This window comes from Microcebus murinus, unplaced genomic scaffold (genome assembly GCF_040939455.1).
Source record: "Microcebus murinus isolate Inina unplaced genomic scaffold, M.murinus_Inina_mat1.0 scaf083_hap2_Mmur4.0, whole genome shotgun sequence".
Classification (NCBI taxonomy): domain Eukaryota; kingdom Metazoa; phylum Chordata; class Mammalia; order Primates; family Cheirogaleidae; genus Microcebus; species Microcebus murinus.
The window spans coordinates 22,348-42,956 of record NW_027439029.1 but is presented as its reverse complement, the minus strand read 5'-3'; the positions used below and the strand labels follow the sequence as shown (position 1 = coordinate 42,956).

At 62.8% G+C, this 20,609-nt stretch overlaps 6 pseudogenes; all 6 read left to right on the top strand.

Annotated features, from left to right (window-relative positions):
• Positions 1 to 247: 247 nt before the first annotated feature.
• On the top strand, positions 248 to 366 carry LOC142869522 (uncharacterized; annotated as a pseudogene).
• Positions 367 to 4,230: 3,864 nt separating this feature from the next.
• LOC142869521 (uncharacterized) lies at positions 4,231 to 4,349 on the top strand (annotated as a pseudogene).
• A 3,847-nt stretch (positions 4,350 to 8,196) lies between these two features.
• LOC142869520 (uncharacterized) lies at positions 8,197 to 8,315 on the top strand (annotated as a pseudogene).
• Positions 8,316 to 12,150: 3,835 nt separating this feature from the next.
• Positions 12,151 to 12,269, top strand: LOC142869523 (uncharacterized; annotated as a pseudogene).
• A 3,847-nt stretch (positions 12,270 to 16,116) lies between these two features.
• LOC142869519 (uncharacterized) lies at positions 16,117 to 16,235 on the top strand (annotated as a pseudogene).
• A 3,844-nt stretch (positions 16,236 to 20,079) lies between these two features.
• On the top strand, positions 20,080 to 20,198 carry LOC142869518 (uncharacterized; annotated as a pseudogene).
• The last annotated feature ends 411 nt before the right edge of the window (positions 20,199 to 20,609 follow it).

The following is a 20,609-nucleotide window of genomic DNA, read 5'->3' as shown; positions in this document are numbered from 1 at the left end:
TTGTGTGAGTGTGAGTGTGAGTGAGTGAGTGAGTGTGAGTGTGAGTGTGTGTGTATACAGAGACAGCCCCCAACCCCGGCCCGCCGCTCCCTGCCCGCCCCGCCTGTCACCCCCGTCCCTCGGAGCCCGCGGGACCCGGCCGGCGAACTCAACAGGCCCGACCCGGCGCGGGGCCTGGGGCGGGAGGAGGCGGCGGGGAAGCGCAGAGAGGCTCGGCTTCTTGAGCGGGGCAGGGGCGCCCTCCGCCGTCCACGGCCACACCACCCCGAACGCGCCCGATCCCGTCTGGTCTCGGAAGCTAAGCAGGGTCGGGCCTGGTTAGAACTTGGATGGGAGACCGCCCGGGAATACCGGGTGCCGTAGGCTTCTTCTTTTTTTTTTTTGCCTCTGGTTCTGTCGCGTTTCTGGGAGTGCGGGGGCGGCCCGGGGTGGGGGTGACCCCCACCCTCGGCGCCCGCCGCGGTGCCTGGCGCCCCAGCCCGCACCGTGGGGCCTCCTCTTGTCCCGAGCCGTGACACCGCCGCCACGCGGCAGCATGCCTGGCTTCTGGACAGTCAGGTCTCAGACCAAAGGTCTGCTCTGTGGGAGCCGACACGCTGGAGGAAACCTCGAGAGTCTGAGAGGGGAGGGAGTTCCAGAAGAAGGCCAGGATGTCATTTTGAGGGAGTATGTGACCAGAACTCCTCCCGTTGCTTTTGGGGTTCTATGGGCTACACGTAGGAATCTTTGGTGGTGGCACCTGATGTTCGGGGATCCGGAGTCACACCCAGACCTGCTCCACAGGCCTCCTTTTACTTTTCTCTTCGGATTCATTTTTTTTTTTTTTTTTTTTTTGAGACAGAGTCTCGGTTTGTTGCCCAGGCTAGAGTGAGTGCCGTGGCGTCAGCCTAGCTCACAGCAACTTCAAACGCCTGGGCTCGAGTGATCCTTCTGCCTCAGCCTCCCGGGTAGCTGGGACTGCAGGCATGCGCCACCATGCCCCGCTAATTTTTTATATATATATCAGTTGGCCAATTAATTTCTTTCTATTTATAGTAGAGACGGGGTCTCGCTCTTGCTCAGGCTGGTTTTGAACTCCTGACCTTGAGCAATCCGCCCGCCTCGGCCTCCCAAGAGCTAGGATTACAGGCGTGAGCCACAGCGCCCGGCCGGATTCATTATTTTTAAAAAGTGTCTCTTATCTCTATTATTGCATTTTCTTTTCTCTCTCTTTTCAAGCAGATGATGGGAGTCCAAGTGTTAAGGTGACATGTGTTGCCCGTGCCCCCCTCCCCCCCCATGTTCTTATTCATTTACGTCTCATGTTGTTCCAGCATATTGTGGGGGCACCAATGTAAAGGTCGGGTGCGTTGCCCTCTCCCAGCCTCCCCCCTCGGGTCAGAGCTTCAAGTGCGCCCATCCCCCAGTCGGTGCGTACCCACCGCATTCCTAATGGATGTGTATGCCCATCCCCTCCCCCCACCCGCCCGACACCCACCCGAAGAAGGTGATTCCTCTGTGTCCACTTAGGTGTCCATCGGTTCGTACCCATTTGCTGGTGAGCGCGCTCACGTGGTGCTCGTGTGTCCATTCTTGGGATACCTGGCTTACTGGAACGGGTTCCAGCTCTGGCCAGGAGAACCACGAGAGGTGCCCCCTCACCGCTGCTCCTCATAGCCGAATAGCACTCCGTGGTGTCCACGGGCCACATTTTACTTACCCACTCGTGGGTCGATGGGCACTCGGGTGGCTTCCAGGTCTTTGCGATTGTGACTTGTGCCCTGACACTAACCCTAACCCTTACCCAGCCAGTCTCCTCCACGGCCCCTGCCTGACTGACTCCTTCCCGCCCGGCCTATCACCTGTCACCGTCCTCTGCCCCTGCCTGACACGCTCCTCCCCGCCCGGGCCGTCACCGTCCTCGGCCCCTGCCTGACGGGGCTCCTCCGTCGCCTGGGCCTTCCAAGGGCTTGGTGTGGACGCTGGTTCCAGGACGCCCTCCCAGGAACCCGGTAGCAGGGCGGCCGCAGCGTCTCGCGCAACCCAACCGTCCGCCGGCTGGCCGCCGTCGCTAAGTGGCCTGCGGGGGACGTGCTCCCGCTGTGCCGTGGGGGCCCAGCCTGGTGTCTTCTCTGAGGCCCCGCGGCTGCCGCTCCCCGCAAGGGGAGAGCCGGGGAGGTGGGGACCGCCTCCTCATGGGGACGTACACCCAGCTCTCCACGTCGGATTCCGGGGCTCTCTGTCCTGCCAGAAGGCCCAGCTGGCCTGCGGGTCCTTAGAGTGGCAAAAACATCCGAAAACTGAGATTGAGGGTCCGGTGGGTGTCTGCACTTTTGTGCTGGGCACCCCAGGGAGGCCCGGGGGCTGGCTGGACAACGCGGTCTGCTGGGCAGGGGGGGGGGTTTGGAGGAGCAACTGATGCCCTTTGCACTTTGGGTAGCAAGTGTCTGAGGTGTCTCTGGGCCCTGTGCCATGTGGGGGCGGGGGCGGGGGCGGGGTGGGAGGAGGAGGAGGAGGAGGAGGAGGAGGAGGAGGAGGTGGGAAGGGCCGTGGCCTGCAGTCGTGTTCCCCGGGGTGGCACAGCATGTGGCTTCTTCCACAGGCTGCTTGGCCTGGGCTCCCTGCACCTGGGCCTTTGGAGGACTGGCCCTGTGCTTGCCAACACTTCCTGCAGGGACCCAGAGCTGGGAGGTTGCATCTCTCAGCCCTGGGTCGGGCAGAGCCCCAGCGGGCCATGCCCACAACCTCTCTCAGCAGGGGTCCCCCAGAAGGCTCCTTTGGGACCAGGATTCTCTTGCGGGTGACTCTTTAAGGTCTGGCCCCTGGATGGAGGGGCACCAGGAGTAGAGGAGCAGGAAGGGGAAGGGGGTGGCCATGCGAGGGGACACTTTCAGGCCAAGTCCCAGCTTCAGTCTGATCCTCCTGGGAACGCCGGGGTGGACATCACACCTCCTGGTTGCCCCGCTCTGAGACAAGGAGCCGGGCTTCGCATTCCCACAGCAGCCAGTCGTGGGCTGAGGACACCTGGGGCGTTGGGAACTCCCTGGCTTCTCCTTGGATTAACATCTGGAGCTGCTTGTGAATTGTGCCGCCACACACACCCGAGTGCAGGTGTCTTCTGCACAGACTGCGGGCCTCGCTCTTCTGAACGCCGCTAGCTCGCGACCCACCCACGGGTGAACCTGGTCAGGGTACTTTCTCTCGGGGGCAGACTCTGATCCGGGCGGGCTACCGGTGTCTCTGTTTGCTCCTTTCTTTCTTCCACTTCGGGAAAGGCTTCCTTACTGGGTGTGGAAATCTCCTATGCCTTTCCTCGCCTATCCTGTCAGCTCTAAAATTCTCTTTCAGTTGCCACCCTCACAGATGGATTAGGAAACTCTTTGCGGTGCACTCATTAGTGAAATGACCTCAATGACGCTGGAATCCAATATCTAATCGCCGATTTTTAAGCGAGTCCACACGCCAGGGTGGTTGGGGTCCAATGCAGCCCCGGCCAGGCCCAGGCCCCTTGGACTGGGCCACAGGAGGACACAGAGGAGGGTCCCGGCCCCCACGGTAGCGGTGCGGGCAGTTCTCCAAGGGCTTGGGTGTTTTCCAGAGGGAGGAGATGGAGGGGACTGATTTCTTCAGCGCCCCACAAACCACGCCACCCCACCCCACCCATGGGACACATCCCGAGAGAGAGAGAGAGAGAGAGAGAGAGAGAGAGAGAGAGAGACGCCCCATACACTGGCTCCCCTCCCCCGTGCGCTGTGCCCCAGCCCTGGCCCGGGGGAATAGGCGGCCGCCAGGCCACAGGGTGGGGGGCGCAGCTGAAAGGGGTTGTGGGGGAGGGCCGCCCCTGGCTGGGGTCAAAGGGCGAGCGCCCCGCCCCTCCCGCCCGTGCGCAGTCAGCGGCCCCGGCGCGCTGGGGGTGGGGGGCGGGGAGGTGAAGGAGGCCAGGCGAGGAGAGGAGGGGGGCTTGAAGGTCTCCACCTTGGCGGGTCCAGCCGTGGAGGCGCATCTTGTGTGAGTGTGAGTGTGAGTGAGTGAGTGAGTGTGAGTGTGAGTGTGTGTGTATACAGAGACAGCCCCCAACCCCGGCCCGCCGCTCCCTGCCCGCCCCGCCTGTCACCCCCGTCCCTCGGAGCCCGCGGGACCCGGCCGGCGAACTCAACAGGCCCGACCCGGCGCGGGGCCTGGGGCGGGAGGAGGCGGCGGGGAAGCGCAGAGAGGCTCGGCTTCTTGAGCGGGGCAGGGGCGCCCTCCGCCGTCCACGGCCACACCACCCCGAACGCGCCCGATCCCGTCTGGTCTCGGAAGCTAAGCAGGGTCGGGCCTGGTTAGAACTTGGATGGGAGACCGCCCGGGAATACCGGGTGCCGTAGGCTTCTTCTTTTTTTTTTTTGCCTCTGGTTCTGTCGCGTTTCTGGGAGTGCGGGGGCGGCCCGGGGTGGGGGTGACCCCCACCCTCGGCGCCCGCCGCGGTGCCTGGCGCCCCAGCCCGCACCGTGGGGCCTCCTCTTGTCCCGAGCCGTGACACCGCCGCCACGCGGCAGCATGCCTGGCTTCTGGACAGTCAGGTCTCAGACCAAAGGTCTGCTCTGTGGGAGCCGACACGCTGGAGGAAACCTCGAGAGTCTGAGAGGGGAGGGAGTTCCAGAAGAAGGCCAGGATGTCATTTTGAGGGAGTATGTGACCAGAACTCCTCCCGTTGCTTTTGGGGTTCTATGGGCTACACGTAGGAATCTTTGGTGGTGGCACCTGATGTTCGGGGATCCGGAGTCACACCCAGACCTGCTCCACAGGCCTCCTTTTACTTTTCTCTTCGGATTCATTTTTTTTTTTTTTTTTTTTTTGAGACAGAGTCTCGGTTTGTTGCCCAGGCTAGAGTGAGTGCCGTGGCGTCAGCCTAGCTCACAGCAACTTCAAACGCCTGGGCTCGAGTGATCCTTCTGCCTCAGCCTCCCGGGTAGCTGGGACTGCAGGCATGCGCCACCATGCCCCGCTAATTTTTTATATATATATCAGTTGGCCAATTAATTTCTTTCTATTTATAGTAGAGACGGGGTCTCGCTCTTGCTCAGGCTGGTTTTGAACTCCTGACCTTGAGCAATCCGCCCGCCTCGGCCTCCCAAGAGCTAGGATTACAGGCGTGAGCCACAGCGCCCGGCCGGATTCATTATTTTTAAAAAGTGTCTCTTATCTCTATTATTGCATTTTCTTTTCTCTCTCTTTTCAAGCAGATGATGGGAGTCCAAGTGTTAAGGTGACATGTGTTGCCCGTGCCCCCCTCCCCCCCCATGTTCTTATTCATTTACGTCTCATGTTGTTCCAGCATATTGTGGGGGCACCAATGTAAAGGTCGGGTGCGTTGCCCTCTCCCAGCCTCCCCCCTCGGGTCAGAGCTTCAAGTGCGCCCATCCCCCAGTCGGTGCGTACCCACCGCATTCCTAATGGATGTGTATGCCCATCCCCTCCCCCCACCCGCCCGACACCCACCCGAAGAAGGTGATTCCTCTGTGTCCACTTAGGTGTCCATCGGTTCGTACCCATTTGCTGGTGAGCGCGCTCACGTGGTGCTCGTGTGTCCATTCTTGGGATACCTGGCTTACTGGAACGGGTTCCAGCTCTGGCCAGGAGAACCACGAGAGGTGCCCCCTCACCGCTGCTCCTCATAGCCGAATAGCACTCCGTGGTGTCCACGGGCCACATTTTACTTACCCACTCGTGGGTCGATGGGCACTCGGGTGGCCTCCAGGTCTTTGCGATTGTGACTTGTGCCCTGACACTAACCCTAACCCTTACCCAGCCAGTCTCCTCCACGGCCCCTGCCTGACTGACTCCTTCCCGCCCGGCCTATCACCTGTCACCGTCCTCTGCCCCTGCCTGACACGCTCCTCCCCGCCCGGGCCGTCACCGTCCTCGGCCCCTGCCTGACGGGGCTCCTCCGTCGCCTGGGCCTTCCAAGGGCTTGGTGTGGACGCTGGTTCCAGGACGCCCTCCCAGGAACCCGGTAGCAGGGCGGCCGCAGCGTCTCGCGCAACCCAACCGTCCGCCGGCTGGCCGCCGTCGCTAAGTGGCCTGCGGGGGACGTGCTCCCGCTGTGCCGTGGGGGCCCAGCCTGGTGTCTTCTCTAAGGCCCCGCGGCTGCCGCTCCCCGCAAGGGGAGAGCCGGGGAGGTGGGGACCGCCTCCTCATGGGGACGTACACCCAGCTCTCCACGTCGGATTCCGGGGCTCTCTGTCCTGCCAGAAGGCCCAGCTGGCCTGCGGGTCCTTAGAGTGGCAAAAACATCCGAAAACTGAGATTGAGGGTCCGGTGGGTGTCTGCACTTTTGTGCTGGGCACCCCAGGGAGGCCCGGGGGCTGGCTGGACAACGCGGTCTGCTGGGCAGGGGGGGGGTTTGGAGGAGCAACTGATGCCCTTTGCACTTTGGGTAGCAAGTGTCTGAGGTGTCTCTGGGCCCTGTGCCATGTGGGGGCGGGGGCGGGGGCGGGGTGGGAGGAGGAGGAGGAGGAGGAGGAGGAGGAGGAGGAGGTGGGAAGGGCCGTGGCCTGCAGTCGTGTTCCCCGGGGTGGCACAGCATGTGGCTTCTTCCACAGGCTGCTTGGCCTGGGCTCCCTGCACCTGGGCCTTTGGAGGACTGGCCCTGTGCTTGCCAACACTTCCTGCAGGGACCCAGAGCTGGGAGGTTGCATCTCTCAGCCCTGGGTCGGGCAGAGCCCCAGCGGGCCATGCCCACAACCTCTCTCAGCAGGGGTCCCCCAGAAGGCTCCTTTGGGACCAGGATTCTCTTGCGGGTGACTCTTTAAGGTCTGGCCCCTGGATGGAGGGGCACCAGGAGTAGAGGAGCAGGAAGGGGAAGGGGGTGGCCATGCGAGGGGACACTTTCAGGCCAAGTCCCAGCTTCAGTCTGATCCTCCTGGGAACGCCGGGGTGGACATCACACCTCCTGGTTGCCCCGCTCTGAGACAAGGAGCCGGGCTTCGCATTCCCACAGCAGCCAGTCGTGGGCTGAGGACACCTGGGGCGTTGGGAACTCCCTGGCTTCTCCTTGGATTAACATCTGGAGCTGCTTGTGAATTGTGCCGCCACACACACCCGAGTGCAGGTGTCTTCTGCACAGACTGCGGGCCTCGCTCTTCTGAACGCCGCTAGCTCGCGACCCACCCACGGGTGAACCTGGTCAGGGTACTTTCTCTCGGGGGCAGACTCTGATCCGGGCGGGCTACCGGTGTCTCTGTTTGCTCCTTTCTTTCTTCCACTTCGGGAAAGGCTTCCTTACTGGGTGTGGAAATCTCCTATGCCTTTCCTCGCCTATCCTGTCAGCTCTAAAATTCTCTTTCAGTTGCCACCCTCACAGATGGATTAGGAAACTCTTTGCGGTGCACTCATTAGTGAAATGACCTCAATGACGCTGGAATCCAATATCTAATCGCCGATTTTTAAGCGAGTCCACACGCCAGGGTGGTCGGGGTCCAATGCAGCCCCGGCCAGGCCCAGGCCCCTTGGACTGGGCCACAGGAGGACACAGAGGAGGGTCCCGGCCCCCACGGTAGCGGTGCGGGCAGTTCTCCAAGGGCTTGGGTGTTTTCCAGAGGGAGGAGATGGAGGGGACTGATTTCTTCAGCGCCCCACAAACCACGCCACCCCACCCCACCCATGGGACACATCCCGAGAGAGAGAGAGAGAGAGAGAGAGACGCCCCATACACTGGCTCCCCTCCCCCGTGCGCTGTGCCCCAGCCCTGGCCCGGGGGAATAGGCGGCCGCCAGGCCACAGGGTGGGGGGCGCAGCTGAAAGGGGTTGTGGGGGAGGGCCGCCCCTGGCTGGGGTCAAAGGGCGAGCGCCCCGCCCCTCCCGCCCGTGCGCAGTCAGCGGCCCCGGCGCGCTGGGGGTGGGGGGCGGGGAGGTGAAGGAGGCCAGGCGAGGAGAGGAGGGGGGCTTGAAGGTCTCCACCTTGGCGGGTCCAGCCGTGGAGGCGCATCTTGTGTGAGTGTGAGTGTGAGTGAGTGAGTGAGTGTGAGTGTGAGTGTGTGTGTATACAGAGACAGCCCCCAACCCCGGCCCGCCGCTCCCTGCCCGCCCCGCCTGTCACCCCCGTCCCTCGGAGCCCGCGGGACCCGGCCGGCGAACTCAACAGGCCCGACCCGGCGCGGGGCCTGGGGCGGGAGGAGGCGGCGGGGAAGCGCAGAGAGGCTCGGCTTCTTGAGCGGGGCAGGGGCGCCCTCCGCCGTCCACGGCCACACCACCCCGAACGCGCCCGATCCCGTCTGGTCTCGGAAGCTAAGCAGGGTCGGGCCTGGTTAGAACTTGGATGGGAGACCGCCCGGGAATACCGGGTGCCGTAGGCTTCTTCTTTTTTTTTTTTGCCTCTGGTTCTGTCGCGTTTCTGGGAGTGCGGGGGCGGCCCGGGGTGGGGGTGACCCCCACCCTCGGCGCCCGCCGCGGTGCCTGGCGCCCCAGCCCGCACCGTGGGGCCTCCTCTTGTCCCGAGCCGTGACACCGCCGCCACGCGGCAGCATGCCTGGCTTCTGGACAGTCAGGTCTCAGACCAAAGGTCTGCTCTGTGGGAGCCGACACGCTGGAGGAAACCTCGAGAGTCTGAGAGGGGAGGGAGTTCCAGAAGAAGGCCAGGATGTCATTTTGAGGGAGTATGTGACCAGAACTCCTCCCGTTGCTTTTGGGGTTCTATGGGCTACACGTAGGAATCTTTGGTGGTGGCACCTGATGTTCGGGGATCCGGAGTCACACCCAGACCTGCTCCACAGGCCTCCTTTTACTTTTCTCTTCGGATTCATTTTTTTTTTTTTTTTTTTTGAGACAGAGTCTCGGTTTGTTGCCCAGGCTAGAGTGAGTGCCGTGGCGTCAGCCTAGCTCACAGCAACTTCAAACGCCTGGGCTCGAGTGATCCTTCTGCCTCAGCCTCCCGGGTAGCTGGGACTGCAGGCATGCGCCACCATGCCCCGCTAATTTTTTATATATATATCAGTTGGCCAATTAATTTCTTTCTATTTATAGTAGAGACGGGGTCTCGCTCTTGCTCAGGCTGGTTTTGAACTCCTGACCTTGAGCAATCCGCCCGCCTCGGCCTCCCAAGAGCTAGGATTACAGGCGTGAGCCACAGCGCCCGGCCGGATTCATTATTTTTAAAAAGTGTCTCTTATCTCTATTATTGCATTTTCTTTTCTCTCTCTTTTCAAGCAGATGATGGGAGTCCAAGTGTTAAGGTGACATGTGTTGCCCGTGCCCCCCTCCCCCCCCATGTTCTTATTCATTTACGTCTCATGTTGTTCCAGCATATTGTGGGGGCACCAATGTAAAGGTCGGGTGCGTTGCCCTCTCCCAGCCTCCCCCCTCGGGTCAGAGCTTCAAGTGCGCCCATCCCCCAGTCGGTGCGTACCCACCGCATTCCTAATGGATGTGTATGCCCATCCCCTCCCCCCACCCGCCCGACACCCACCCGAAGAAGGTGATTCCTCTGTGTCCACTTAGGTGTCCATCGGTTCGTACCCATTTGCTGGTGAGCGAGAGCACGTGGTGCTCGTGTGTCCATTCTTGGGATACTTGGCTTACTGGAACGGGTTCCAGCTCTGGCCAGGAGAACCACGAGAGGTGCCCCCTCACCGCTGCTCCTCATAGCCGAATAGCACTCCGTGGTGTCCACGGGCCACATTTTACTTACCCACTCGTGGGTCGATGGGCACTCGGGTGGCTTCCAGGTCTTTGCGATTGTGACTTGTGCCCTGACACTAACCCTAACCCTTACCCAGCCAGTCTCCTCCACGGCCCCTGCCTGACTGACTCCTTCCCGCCCGGCCTATCACCTGTCACCGTCCTCTGCCCCTGCCTGACACGCTCCTCCCCGCCCGGGCCGTCACCGTCCTCGGCCCCTGCCTGACGGGGCTCCTCCGTCGCCTGGGCCTTCCAAGGGCTTGGTGTGGACGCTGGTTCCAGGACGCCCTCCCAGGAACCCGGTAGCAGGGCGGCCGCAGCGTCTCGCGCAACCCAACCGTCCGCCGGCTGGCCGCCGTCGCTAAGTGGCCTGCGGGGGACGTGCTCCCGCTGTGCCGTGGGGGCCCAGCCTGGTGTCTTCTCTGAGGCCCCGCGGATGCCGCTCCCCGTAAGGGGAGAGCCGGGGAGGTGGGGACCGCCTCCTCATGGGGACGTACACCCAGCTCTCCACGTCGGATTCCGGGGCTCTCTGTCCTGCCAGAAGGCCCAGCTGGCCTGCGGGTCCTTAGAGTGGCAAAAACATCCGAAAACTGAGATTGAGGGTCCGGTGGGTGTCTGCACTTTTGTGCTGGGCACCCCAGGGAGGCCCGGGGGCTGGCTGGACAACGCGGTCTGCTGGGCAGGGGGGGGGGTTGGAGGAGCAACTGATGCCCTTTGCACTTTGGGTAGCAAGTGTCTGAGGTGTCTCTGGGCCCTGTGCCATGTGGGGGCGGGGGCGGGGGCGGGGTGGGAGGAGGAGGAGGAGGAGGAGGAGGAGGAGGAGGAGGTGGGAAGGGCCGTGGCCTGCAGTCGTGTTCCCCGGGGTGGCACAGCATGTGGCTTCTTCCACAGGCTGCTTGGCCTGGGCTCCCTGCACCTGGGCCTTTGGAGGACTGGCCCTGTGCTTGCCAACACTTCCTGCAGGGACCCAGAGCTGGGAGGTTGCATCTCTCAGCCCTGGGTCGGGCAGAGCCCCAGCGGGCCATGCCCACAACCTCTCTCAGCAGGGGTCCCCCAGAAGGCTCCTTTGGGACCAGGATTCTCTTGCGGGTGACTCTTTAAGGTCTGGCCCCTGGATGGAGGGGCACCAGGAGTAGAGGAGCAGGAAGGGGAAGGGGGTGGCCATGCGAGGGGACACTTTCAGGCCAAGTCCCAGCTTCAGTCTGATCCTCCTGGGAACGCCGGGGTGGACATCACACCTCCTGGTTGCCCCGCTCTGAGACAAGGAGCCGGGCTTCGCATTCCCACAGCAGCCAGTCGTGGGCTGAGGACACCTGGGGCGTTGGGAACTCCCTGGCTTCTCCTTGGATTAACATCTGGAGCTGCTTGTGAATTGTGCCGCCACACACACCCGAGTGCAGGTGTCTTCTGCACAGACTGCGGGCCTCGCTCTTCTGAACGCCGCTAGCTCGCGACCCACCCACGGGTGAACCTGGTCAGGGTACTTTCTCTCGGGGGCAGACTCTGATCCGGGCGGGCTACCGGTGTCTCTGTTTGCTCCTTTCTTTCTTCCACTTCGGGAAAGGCTTCCTTACTGGGTGTGGAAATCTCCTATGCCTTTCCTCGCCTATCCTGTCAGCTCTAAAATTCTCTTTCAGTTGCCACCCTCACAGATGGATTAGGAAACTCTTTGCGGTGCACTCATTAGTGAAATGACCTCAATGACGCTGGAATCCAATATCTAATCGCCGATTTTTAAGCGAGTCCACACGCCAGGGTGGTCGGGGTCCAATGCAGCCCCGGCCAGGCCCAGGCCCCTTGGACTGGGCCACAGGAGGACACAGAGGAGGGTCCCGGCCCCCACGGTAGCGGTGCGGGCAGTTCTCCAAGGGCTTGGGTGTTTTCCAGAGGGAGGAGATGGAGGGGACTGATTTCTTCAGCGCCCCACAAACCACGCCACCCCACCCCACCCATGGGACACATCCCGAGAGAGAGAGAGAGACGCCCCATACACTGGCTCCCCTCCCCCGTGCGCTGTGCCCCAGCCCTGGCCCGGGGGAATAGGCGGCCGCCAGGCCACAGGGTGGGGGGCGCAGCTGAAAGGGGTTGTGGGGGAGGGCCGCCCCTGGCTGGGGTCAAAGGGCGAGCGCCCCGCCCCTCCCGCCCGTGCGCAGTCAGCGGCCCCGGCGCGCTGGGGGTGGGGGGCGGGGAGGTGAAGGAGGCCAGGCGAGGAGAGGAGGGGGGCTTGAAGGTCTCCACCTTGGCGGGTCCAGCCGTGGAGGCGCATCTTGTGTGAGTGTGAGTGTGAGTGAGTGAGTGAGTGTGAGTGTGAGTGTGTGTGTATACAGAGACAGCCCCCAACCCCGGCCCGCCGCTCCCTGCCCGCCCCGCCTGTCACCCCCGTCCCTCGGAGCCCGCGGGACCCGGCCGGCGAACTCAACAGGCCCGACCCGGCGCGGGGCCTGGGGCGGGAGGAGGCGGCGGGGAAGCGCAGAGAGGCTCGGCTTCTTGAGCGGGGCAGGGGCGCCCTCCGCCGTCCACGGCCACACCACCCCGAACGCGCCCGATCCCGTCTGGTCTCGGAAGCTAAGCAGGGTCGGGCCTGGTTAGAACTTGGATGGGAGACCGCCCGGGAATACCGGGTGCCCTAGGCTTCTTCTTTTTTTTTTTTTGCCTCTGGTTCTGTCGCGTTTCTGGGAGTGCGGGGGCGGCCCGGGGTGGGGGTGACCCCCACCCTCGGCGCCCGCCGCGGTGCCTGGCGCCCCAGCCCGCACCGTGGGGCCTCCTCTTGTCCCGAGCCGTGACACCGCCGCCACGCGGCAGCATGCCTGGCTTCTGGACAGTCAGGTCTCAGACCAAAGGTCTGCTCTGTGGGAGCCGACACGCTGGAGGAAACCTCGAGAGTCTGAGAGGGGAGGGAGTTCCAGAAGAAGGCCAGGATGTCATTTTGAGGGAGTATGTGACCAGAACTCCTCCCGTTGCTTTTGGGGTTCTATGGGCTACACGTAGGAATCTTTGGTGGTGGCACCTGATGTTCGGGGATCCGGAGTCACACCCAGACCTGCTCCACAGGCCTCCTTTTACTTTTCTCTTCGGATTCATTTTTTTTTTTTTTTTTTTTTTGAGACAGAGTCTCGGTTTGTTGCCCAGGCTAGAGTGAGTGCCGTGGCGTCAGCCTAGCTCACAGCAACTTCAAACGCCTGGGCTCGAGTGATCCTTCTGCCTCAGCCTCCCGGGTAGCTGGGACTGCAGGCATGCGCCACCATGCCCCGCTAATTTTTTATATATATATCAGTTGGCCAATTAATTTCTTTCTATTTATAGTAGAGACGGGGTCTCGCTCTTGCTCAGGCTGGTTTTGAACTCCTGACCTTGAGCAATCCGCCCGCCTCGGCCTCCCAAGAGCTAGGATTACAGGCGTGAGCCACAGCGCCCGGCCGGATTCATTATTTTTAAAAAGTGTCTCTTATCTCTATTATTGCATTTTCTTTTCTCTCTCTTTTCAAGCAGATGATGGGAGTCCAAGTGTTAAGGTGACATGTGTTGCCCGTGCCCCCCTCCCCCCCCATGTTCTTATTCATTTACGTCTCATGTTGTTCCAGCATATTGTGGGGGCACCAATGTAAAGGTCGGGTGCGTTGCCCTCTCCCAGCCTCCCCCCTCGGGTCAGAGCTTCAAGTGCGCCCATCCCCCAGTCGGTGCGTACCCACCGCATTCCTAATGGATGTGTATGCCCATCCCCTCCCCCCACCCGCCCGACACCCACCCGAAGAAGGTGATTCCTCTGTGTCCACTTAGGTGTCCATCGGTTCGTACCCATTTGCTGGTGAGCGCGCTCACGTGGTGCTCGTGTGTCCATTCTTGGGATACCTGGCTTACTGGAACGGGTTCCAGCTCTGGCCAGGAGAACCACGAGAGGTGCCCCCTCACCGCTGCTCCTCATAGCCGAATAGCACTCCGTGGTGTCCACGGGCCACATTTTACTTACCCACTCGTGGGTCGATGGGCACTCGGGTGGCTTCCAGGTCTTTGCGATTGTGACTTGTGCCCTGACACTAACCCTAACCCTTACCCAGCCAGTCTCCTCCACGGCCCCTGCCTGACTGACTCCTTCCCGCCCGGCCTATCACCTGTCACCGTCCTCTGCCCCTGCCTGACACGCTCCTCCCCGCCCGGGCCGTCACCGTCCTCGGCCCCTGCCTGACGGGGCTCCTCCGTCGCCTGGGCCTTCCAAGGGCTTGGTGTGGACGCTGGTTCCAGGACGCCCTCCCAGGAACCCGGTAGCAGGGCGGCCGCAGCGTCTCGCGCAACCCAACCGTCCGCCGGCTGGCCGCCGTCGCTAAGTGGCCTGCGGGGGACGTGCTCCCGCTGTGCCGTGGGGGCCCAGCCTGGTGTCTTCTCTGAGGCCCCGCGGCTGCCGCTCCCCGCAAGGGGAGAGCCGGGGAGGTGGGGACCGCCTCCTCATGGGGACGTACACCCAGCTCTCCACGTCGGATTCCGGGGCTCTCTGTCCTGCCAGAAGGCCCAGCTGGCCTGCGGGTCCTTAGAGTGGCAAAAACATCCGAAAACTGAGATTGAGGGTCCGGTGGGTGTCTGCACTTTTGTGCTGGGCACCCCAGGGAGGCCCGGGGGCTGGCTGGACAACGCGGTCTGCTGGGCAGGGGGGGGGGTTTGGAGGAGCAACTGATGCCCTTTGCACTTTGGGTAGCAAGTGTCTGAGGTGTCTCTGGGCCCTGTGCCATGTGGGGGCGGGGGCGGGGGCGGGGTGGGAGGAGGAGGAGGAGGAGGAGGAGGAGGAGGAGGAGGTGGGAAGGGCCTTGGCCTGCAGTCGTGTTCCCCGGGGTGGCACAGCATGTGGCTTCTTCCACAGGCTGCTTGGCCTGGGCTCCCTGCACCTGGGCCTTTGGAGGACTGGCCCTGTGCTTGCCAACACTTCCTGCAGGGACCCAGAGCTGGGAGGTTGCATCTCTCAGCCCTGGGTCGGGCAGAGCCCCAGCGGGCCATGCCCACAACCTCTCTCAGCAGGGGTCCCCCAGAAGGCTCCTTTGGGACCAGGATTCTCTTGCGGGTGACTCTTTAAGGTCTGGCCCCTGGATGGAGGGGCACCAGGAGTAGAGGAGCAGGAAGGGGAAGGGGGTGGCCATGCGAGGGGACACTTTCAGGCCAAGTCCCAGCTTCAGTCTGATCCTCCTGGGAACGCCGGGGTGGACATCACACCTCCTGGTTGCCCCGCTCTGAGACAAGGAGCCGGGCTTCGCATTCCCACAGCAGCCAGTCGTGGGCTGAGGACACCTGGGGCGTTGGGAACTCCCTGGCTTCTCCTTGGATTAACATCTGGAGCTGCTTGTGAATTGTGCCGCCACACACACCCGAGTGCAGGTGTCTTCTGCACAGACTGCGGGCCTCGCTCTTCTGAATGCCGCTAGCTCGCGACCCACCCACGGGTGAACCTGGTCAGGGTACTTTCTCTCGGGGGCAGACTCTGATCCGGGCGGGCTACCGGTGTCTCTGTTTGCTCCTTTCTTTCTTCCACTTCGGGAAAGGCTTCCTTACTGGGTGTGGAAATCTCCTATGCCTTTCCTCGCCTATCCTGTCAGCTCTAAAATTCTCTTTCAGTTGCCACCCTCACAGATGGATTAGGAAACTCTTTGCGGTGCACTCATTAGTGAAATGACCTCAATGACGCTGGAATCCAATATCTAATCGCCGATTTTTAAGCGAGTCCACACGCCAGGGTGGTCGGGGTCCAATGCAGCCCCGGCCAGGCCCAGGCCCCTTGGACTGGGCCACAGGAGGACACAGAGGAGGGTCCCGGCCCCCACGGTAGCGGTGCGGGCAGTTCTCCAAGGGCTTGGGTGTTTTCCAGAGGGAGGAGATGGAGGGGACTGATTTCTTCAGCGCCCCACAAACCACGCCACCCCACCCCACCCATGGGACACATCCCGAGAGAGAGAGAGAGAGAGAGAGACGCCCCATACACTGGCTCCCCTCCCCCGTGCGCTGTGCCCCAGCCCTGGCCCGGGGGAATAGGCGGCCGCCAGGCCACAGGGTGGGGGGCGCAGCTGAAAGGGGTTGTGGGGGAGGGCCGCCCCTGGCTGGGGTCAAAGGGCGAGCGCCCCGCCCCTCCCGCCCGTGCGCAGTCAGCGGCCCCGGCGCGCTGGGGGTGGGGGGCGGGGAGGTGAAGGAGGCCAGGCGAGGAGAGGAGGGGGGCTTGAAGGTCTCCACCTTGGCGGGTCCAGCCGTGGAGGCGCATCTTGTGTGAGTGTGAGTGTGAGTGAGTGAGTGAGTGTGAGTGTGAGTGTGTGTGTATACAGAGACAGCCCCCAACCCCGGCCCGCCGCTCCCTGCCCGCCCCGCCTGTCACCCCCGTCCCTCGGAGCCCGCGGGACCCGGCCGGCGAACTCAACAGGCCCGACCCGGCGCGGGGCCTGGGGCGGGAGGAGGCGGCGGGGAAGCGCAGAGAGGCTCGGCTTCTTGAGCGGGGCAGGGGCGCCCTCCGCCGTCCACGGCCACACCACCCCGAACGCGCCCGATCCCGTCTGGTCTCGGAAGCTAAGCAGGGTCGGGCCTGGTTAGAACTTGGATGGGAGACCGCCCGGGAATACCGGGTGCCGTAGGCTTCTTCTTTTTTTTTTTTGCCTCTGGTTCTGTCGCGTTTCTGGGAGTGCGGGGGCGGCCCGGGGTGGGGGTGACCCCCACCCTCGGCGCCCGCCGCGGTGCCTGGCGCCCCAGCCCGCACCGTGGGGCCTCCTCTTGTCCCGAGCCGTGACACCGCCGCCACGCGGCAGCATGCCTGGCTTCTGGACAGTCAGGTCTCAGACCAAAGGTCTGCTCTGTGGGAGCCGACACGCTGGAGGAAACCTCGAGAGTCTGAGAGGGGAGGGAGTTCCAGAAGAAGGCCAGGATGTCATTTTGAGGGAGTATGTGACCAGAACTCCTCCCGTTGCTTTTGGGGTTCTATGGGCTACACGTAGGAATCTTTGGTGGTGGCACCTGATGTTCGGGGATCCGGAGTCACACCCAGACCTGCTCCACAGGCCTCCTTTTACTTTTCTCTTCGGATTCATTTTTTTTTTTTTTTTTTTTTTGAGACAGAGTCTCGGTTTGTTGCCCAGGCTAGAGTGAGTGCCGTGGCGTCAGCCTAGCTCACAGCAACTTCAAACGCCTGGGCTCGAGTGATCCTTCTGCCTCAGCCTCCCGGGTAGCTGGGACTGCAGGCATGCGCCACCATGCCCCGCTAATTTTTTATATATATATCAGTTGGCCAATTAATTTCTTTCTATTTATAGTAGAGACGGGGTCTCGCTCTTGCTCAGGCTGGTTTTGAACTCCTGACCTTGAGCAATCCGCCCGCCTCGGCCTCCCAAGAGCTAGGATTACAGGCGTGAGCCACAGCGCCCGGCCGGATTCATTATTTTTAAAAAGTGTCTCTTATCTCTATTATTGCATTTTCTTTTCTCTCTCTTTTCAAGCAGATGATGGGAGTCCAAGTGTTAAGGTGACATGTGTTGCCCGTGCCCCCCTCCCCCCCCATGTTCTTATTCATTTACGTCTCATGTTGTTCCAGCATATTGTGGGGGCACCAATGTAAAGGTCGGGTGCGTTGCCCTCTCCCAGCCTCCCCCCTCGGGTCAGAGCTTCAAGTGCGCCCATCCCCCAGTCGGTGCGTACCCACCGCATTCCTAATGGATGTGTATGCCCATCCCCTCCCCCCACCCGCCCGACACCCACCCGAAGAAGGTGATTCCTCTGTGTCCACTTAGGTGTCCATCGGTTCGTACCCATTTGCTGGTGAGCGCGCTCACGTGGTGCTCGTGTGTCCATTCTTGGGATACCTGGCTTACTGGAACGGGTTCCAGCTCTGGCCAGGAGAACCACGAGAGGTGCCCCCTCACCGCTGCTCCTCATAGCCGAATAGCACTCCGTGGTGTCCACGGGCCACATTTTACTTACCCACTCGTGGGTCGATGGGCACTCGGGTGGCTTCCAGGTCTTTGCGATTGTGACTTGTGCCCTGACACTAACCCTAACCCTTACCCAGCCAGTCTCCTCCACGGCCCCTGCCTGACTGACTCCTTCCCGCCCGGCCTATCACCTGTCACCGTCCTCTGCCCCTGCCTGACACGCTCCTCCCCGCCCGGGCCGTCACCGTCCTCGGCCCCTGCCTGACGGGGCTCCTCCGTCGCCTGGGCCTTCCAAGGGCTTGGTGTGGACGCTGGTTCCAGGACGCCCTCCCAGGAACCCGGTAGCAGGGCGGCCGCAGCGTCTCGCGCAACCCAACCGTCCGCCGGCTGGCCGCCGTCGCTAAGTGGCCTGCGGGGGACGTGCTCCCGCTGTGCCGTGGGGGCCCAGCCTGGTGTCTTCTCTGAGGCCCCGCGGCTGCCGCTCCCCGCAAGGGGAGAGCCGGGGAGGTGGGGACCGCCTCCTCATGGGGACGTACACCCAGCTCTCCACGTCGGATTCCGGGGCTCTCTGTCCTGCCAGAAGGCCCAGCTGGCCTGCGGGTCCTTAGAGTGGCAAAAACATCCGAAAACTGAGATTGAGGGTCCGGTGGGTGTCTGCACTTTTGTGCTGGGCACCCCAGGGAGGCCCGGGGGCTGGCTGGACAACGCGGTCTGCTGGGCAGGGGGGGGGGTTTGGAGGAGCAACTGATGCCCTTTGCACTTTGGGTAGCAAGTGTCTGAGGTGTCTCTGGGCCCTGTGCCATGTGGGGGCGGGGGCGGGGGCGGGGTGGGAGGAGGAGGAGGAGGAGGAGGAGGAGGAGGAGGAGGTGGGAAGGGCCGTGGCCTGCAGTCGTGTTCCCCGGGGTGGCACAGCATGTGGCTTCTTCCACAGGCTGCTTGGCCTGGGCTCCCTGCACCTGGGCCTTTGGAGGACTGGCCCTGTGCTTGCCAACACTTCCTGCAGGGACCCAGAGCTGGGAGGTTGCATCTCTCAGCCCTGGGTCGGGCAGAGCCCCAGCGGGCCATGCCCACAACCTCTCTCAGCAGGGGTCCCCCAGAAGGCTCCTTTGGGACCAGGATTCTCTTGCGGGTGACTCTTTAAGGTCTGGCCCCTGGATGGAGGGGCACCAGGAGTAGAGGAGCAGGAAGGGGAAGGGGGTGGCCATGCGAGGGGACACTTTCAGGCCAAGTCCCAGCTTCAGTCTGATCCTCCTGGGAACGCCAGGGTGGACATCACACCTCCTGGTTGCCCCGCTCTGAGACAAGGAGCCGGGCTTCGCATTCCCACAGCAGCCAGTCGTGGGCTGAGGACACCTGGGGCGTTGGGAACTCCCTGGCTTCTCCTTGGATTAACATCTGGAGCTGCTTGTGAATTGTGCCGCCACACACACCCGAGTGCAGGTGTCTTCTGCACAGACTGCGGGCCTCGCTCTTCTGAATGCCGCTAGCTCGCGACCCACCCACGGGTGAACCTGGTCAGGGTACTTTCTCTCGGGGGCAGACTCTGATCCGGGCGGGCTACCGGTGTCTCTGTTTGCTCCTTTCTTTCTTCCACTTCGGGAAAGGCTTCCTTACTGGGTGTGGAAATCTCCTATGCCTTTCCTCGCCTATCCTGTCAGCTCTAAAATTCTCTTTCAGTTGCCACCCTCACAGATGGATTAGGAAACTCTTTGCGGTGCACTCATTAGTGAAATGACCTCAATGACGCTGGAATCCAATATCTAATCGCCGATTTTTAAGCGAGTCCACACGCCAGGGTGGTCGGGGTCCAATGCAGCCCCGGCCAGGCCCAGGCCCCTTGGACTGGGCCACAGGAGGACACAGAGGAGGGTCCCGGCCCCCACGGTAGCGGTGCGGGCAGTTCTCCAAGGGCTTGGGTGTTTTCCAGAGGGAGGAGATGGAGGGGACTGATTTCTTCAGCGCCCCACAAACCACGCCACCCCACCCCACCCATGGGACACATCCCGAGAGAGAGAGAGAGAGAGAGACGCCCCATACACTGGCTCCCCTCCCCCGTGCGCTGTGCCCCAGCCCTGGCCCGGGGGAATAGGCGGCCGCCAGGCCACAGGGTGGGGGGCGCAGCTGAAAGGGGTTGTGGGGGAGGGCCGCCCCTGGCTGGGGTCAAAGGGCGAGCGCCCCGCCCCTCCCGCCCGTGCGCAGTCAGCGGCCCCGGCGCGCTGGGGGTGGGGGGCGGGGAGGTGAAGGAGGCCAGGCGAGGAGAGGAGGGGGGCTTGAAGGTCTCCACCTTGGCGGGTCCAGCCGTGGAGGCGCATCTTGTGTGAGTGTGAGTGTGAGTGAGTGAGTGAGTGTGAGTGTGAGTGTGTGTGTATACAGAGACAGCCCCCAACCCCGGCCCGCCGCTCCCTGCCCGCCCCGCCTGTCACCCCCGTCCCTCGGAGCCCGCGGGACCCGGCCGGCGAACTCAACAGGCCCGACCCGGCGCGGGGCCTGGGGCGGGAGGAGGCGGCGGGGAAGCGCAGAGAGGCTCGGCTTCTTGAGCGGGGCAGGGGCGCCCTCCGCCGTCCACGGCCACACCACCCCGAACGCGCCCGATCCCGTCTGGTCTCGGAAGCTAAGCAGGGTCGGGCCTGGTTAGAACTTGGATGGGAGACCGCCCGGGAATACCGGGTGCCGTAGGCTTCTTCTTTTTTTTTTTTGCCTCTGGTTCTGTCGCGTTTCTGGGAGTGCGGGGGCGGCCCGGGGTGGGGGTGACCCCCACCCTCGGCGCCCGCCGCGGTGCCTGGCGCCCCAGCCCGCACCGTGGGGCCTCCTCTTGTCCCGAGCCGTGACACCGCCGCCACGCGGCAGCATGCCTGGCTTCTGGACAGTCAGGTCTCAGACCAAAGGTCTGCTCTGTGGGAGCCGACACGCTGGAGGAAACCTCGAGAGTCTGAGAGGGGAGGGAGTTCCAGAAGAAGGCCAGGATGTCATTTTGAGGGAGTATGTGACCAGAACTCCTCCCGTTGCTTTTGGGGTTCTATGGGCTACACGTAGGAATCTTTGGTGGTGGCACCTGATGTTCGGGGATCCGGAGTCACACCCAGACCTGCT